This window comes from Mus pahari, chromosome 17 (assembly GCF_900095145.1).
Source record: "Mus pahari chromosome 17, PAHARI_EIJ_v1.1, whole genome shotgun sequence".
In the NCBI taxonomy this organism is placed as follows: domain Eukaryota; kingdom Metazoa; phylum Chordata; class Mammalia; order Rodentia; family Muridae; genus Mus; species Mus pahari.
In genome coordinates this window covers 50,011,274-50,015,708 of record NC_034606.1, presented here as the reverse complement: position 1 = coordinate 50,015,708, position 4,435 = coordinate 50,011,274, and positions in this window count along the sequence as shown.

Sequence of the window (4,435 nt, the reverse complement as noted above, 5' to 3'; positions counted from 1 at the left end):
AGCCGTTAAGAGCACTATCTGGTCTTTCAGAGGTCCTGAGTTCGACTCCTGGCAATCACATGGTGGCTCACAACCATCTATGATCTGATGCCCTCTTCTGGCATGTAGGTATTCATGCAGATAGAGCACTCATATACATTAAATAAGTAAAATCTTTTAAAAATATATTAATCCATATGTTTTTGAAGTTGGACTCAGTGGCCCATGCCTTTGATCCTATTGCATCACTGGGGCTTGATGGCCAGCGAGTTTAGCCTAATTGGTGATCTCTAAGGGTCAGTGAGAGATCTTGCCTCAAAAAATAAGGTTGAGAGCAATAAAGGAAGACACCCAAAACCAGCCCCTGCCTGCTGCATATTCATACAAGAGTACACGTGGTGACTGAAATGAGACCTTGCAGTCGAGATTTGGGGATGGTTGCGTTGAATTTCCCAGATGCAACAGAGCCTGAGAGAGCCTGTGTGGTGGTGTGATCTTAGTGCCCACTGGGAGACGAAGGCAGGAGGATCAGGTGCTTAAAGTCAAGAAACAGGTTCTGAGCAACGGGGAGAACCTGGGGTCATAAGAACATCTGGCCGGGAAGCTGTAAGCACACACTCCTGCCTTCCAGCAAGCTCTTGCCCTTAGCAGATTTTCAGGGGAGGACAGAAGAACCCTTGGTAGACTGGCTATAATACACCTATCCTAAGAAGTGACTGGTTGCCTTCTTTTTCTTGGAGACCCAATCATAGATCCTGTACTGGCTGGTTTTGTGCGTCAGTTTGACACATGCTGGAGTTATCACAGAGAAAGGAGCCTCAGTAGATGAAATGCCTCCATGAGCTCCATCTGTAAGGTGTTTTCTCTATTAGTGATCAAGGGGGGGGAGGGGCCGTTGTGAGTGGTGCCATCCCTGGGCTGGTAGTGCTAGCTTCTATAAGAAAGCAAGCTGAGCAAGCCAGTGGAAGCAAGCCAGTAAGTAACATCCCTCCATGGCCTCTGCATCAGCTCCTGCTTCCTGACCTGCTTGAGTTCCAGTCCTGACTTCCTTTGGTGATGAACAGCAGTGTGGAAGTGTAAGCCGAATAAACCCTTTCCTCCCCAACTTGCTTCTTGGTCATGATGTTTTGTGCATGAATAGAAACCCTGACTAAGACAGACCCACAGGATAGTAAGGTCAGGAGTAATCGGGATTATCCAGTCTCTCATTGTACAGGCCGTAAATGGAGGGCTGAAGGAGAGAGGTCAGAGGCATGGGGCTCTCAGATGAACCAGAGTCATTCCTAAAAAGTCTCTAGGTCTCTGGCCATTCAAGAACTAGGAAAGGAGTCCATGGGCATTTGTTCGGACTGGCTCTTCGAGTAAGATGATCACCAGACAGGTAGAACTAACAATGGAACCACAGACGTCACCCTGGCTTACCAGGCAGACATCAAGGCAAGCCCCAAGCAGAAACATGAAACATCAAGCAACTGTGCCATGAAAGTGAGTGACTTGTGGCTGATTCCTGTTTCTGCTAAACTTGGCTTCAGTATTGCAGAGTGAAACGCTGCAGCTGAGAGCAGGCAGGCGGGTTCTTCAATGCGCTTCTATAAGCAGAAGGCAGAATAATAGAAGAAAAAAAAAACCCCAGACTGCTTGGACAAAGGCAAACTCAGGATATTTATAACACGTTTCCTTTTCTTTTTTTTTTCTGCCACAAAATTAACATTAAATACAACTAAACACATTTATTATCTTACAAACCTATAGGAGTCCAGGCCAGTAATGCTGGACAAAGGCATTTACCATTGTTAAGTCTTTCTGACAGATTTTGCTTTTTTTTTTAAGTCTTACTGGCCGAGGCTGGTCTCGAACCCACAGTCCTCCACTCCTTTTATTTATTATTATTTTTTAGGTTTTTCGAGACAGGGTTTTTCTGTATAGCCCTGGCTGTCCTGGAACTCACTCTGTAGACCAGGCTGGCCTCGAACTCAGAAATCCGCCTGCCTCTGCCTCCCAAGTTGCTGGGATTAAAGGCGTGCGCCACCACGCCCGGCTCACTCCTTTTATTTTGAATACTTTCATGTGTTGTACATTACAACATACATGAGAGGTTAACTCGCTGAACCATCTCATCGGCCCATGACCCTGAGCCATGGAATCATAGATGTGCACAGGCAAGCCAGCTTGCAACTAACCACACTCATATCCAGCCTGATTTATTTAACATCTACTCAGTGATAAGCACCCAAGACCAAGGAACAGTACCTTGGAGCGGGGAAAGTGCGACTCACTGGTCCTGTGCAAAATATCCCATACCTGTTGCTCAGGGGAGTCCCCATGTGGACACTGAGTATAACTAATGAGAATGGAGAAAACCCAGGCAACGCTCCTGCGTTTATTCAACAAATACATTTTGGCACCTGTCCTAGAATAGATGCCAGGGAAGATGGAGTGAATTGGTTTGACGCTGGTCCTTTGGAGGTGACTGTGTGGGAGTCGAGGGAGAGGGGTTGTGAAGTAGCTAAGGACACAATGCTTTGGCCAAATTCCTCAGAAGGCTCCCCAGGGGAGGTGAGCCCCAAAGGTGATTGTGGTGTTGGAGCAGCAAGGATTTCAAGCAACAGTCGGGCAGTGTGGATGTGTAGGCAGTGATGCGGTTTCCCTGGAAACAGAGAAGAGTACCTCATACATGCTGTCTGAGGGCCAGTCCCTTCCCTGTTCTCACAGCCAAACTTCAGCTCTCCAGACTCACAGCTGGTCACCTCCACCTTCACACCGGGTCCTCATTAGCAGATGGGGTCCCGGGCCCAGGGAAGAGAAGACAAAGGGCAGTAATTTCCGAGATACACACCTTACAGAGTCCCTCCTGTGCTTGATTTTACGACAGTGGTTTTCAATCAATAGGGTCATTTCAGCTCCTATTGTGGGGTTCAATGTTCCTTTTATGGGGGTCACCCTAGACCACTGGAAAACACAGATATTTATGATTTATAACTAGTAAAATTAGTTATGAAGTGGCTACAACAGTAAGTTATGTTTGGGGCTCATCATAACACAAGGACATCATCAGGAAGGACCATGGAATTAGTCATTCAAGCCCTATCCTGAGGGTCTCGGGGGAGCCTCAGGTAAGGCTTGAACAGTGTGTCAAAACTGCCTGTTTCCTGCTCTGGAGTGGTTTCCATACCTTGTGGTCCCAACCCACCTTTCCTCAGAGGCAATCTTCCTCAGCAGGCCTCTCTCCAGTCTCCATCACACAGCCTGCATTTATTGGGCGCTGGGAATACAGCTGTCAGAAGCCAGGCCTGAGGAATACACGGTGTCTTAGAGCTACCATGGCGCAGCATCACAGACAGGACCAGGCTTAAACAATCGTTTCTCACCATTCTGAGGACTGGGAAGCCCATGGAAAAGGTGCTGGTTTCCAGAGCCTCCTGCAGCTATGCAGTGTGATGTCAGGGGGTGGTAAGGATGCTGTGCTGAGGAATAGAACAGGAGGGGCAGGCAAGGTGTCGTTTGTTTGTTTGAGGAAATGTATTTGAGGACACTGGGATCCAAAGGAGACTAGGAGAAGGGTACCCCAGACAGGGTGAAGAAGAGTCGGGGCAGACAGAACTTTATGCTAAGCATGATTGTAGGATTTGACACTGGAGATGTAACTGGCTGAGACCAGCAGTGTATGGCCACCTACCCCGGTCCTGGGAAAGGACCACCGAGTGAGTTCACTACGTGGATTCTGGCTGCTGCTCCCTGCATCTTCCTCTTTCAGCACAGGGATGGATGCCCAGCTGGACCTTGGCTTTCATTAAGATCACATGCAAGCTGATCTTATCCACCTCTGGCCTCTACAAACCTAGTCAGCACAGGAGCTAAGACAGGAAGCAACTCTCTGCCCCCTTCTCCTAAGTGTTCAGCAGAGGAAACTGAGGCGTCCCAGGAGACCTCCTCCAAAAGGAGGTGGTAACTTCTTGTTGAGTTTTGTGAAGCGAGTTTTTAGCAGAACCTACTTGGAAGGTTCGGACAGAAATAAGCAGAGCTGGTGTGCTGGAGGCTCCAGGGAATGCACAGGGCGGTGACAAAGCGCAAAATCAGTGAGGCGCAGAGGGGGCGGCTCAGAGGCGTGACTCTACTGGAGGGAGGTGGGGGGAGCGGGGAGGGGGGCCGGGAGAAAGTGGACTCAGGGTCGGGGAACACGGGCAGCAGGGAAGGTCAGCAGGCCAAGGAAGGTGTGGGAATGGGATGGCGAGAACGTCACGCGACAGGTTGGAGCGAGGCCGCGATGGGCATTTGAAGTTGGTATCAGGGGGCCGCAAGGAAGTAGGCGGGGCCAGGACCAGGGACGACTCACCGCCTTGCCCAGAGATCGGGGCGGGGTTTTAGACGTCTGAGGCGGGGCCCCTGAGTGTCGGGGGCGGGGTTGGGGGCGGGTCCGCGTCGGGGGCGGGACCTGGGCGGTGTCGAGCGCGCGCGG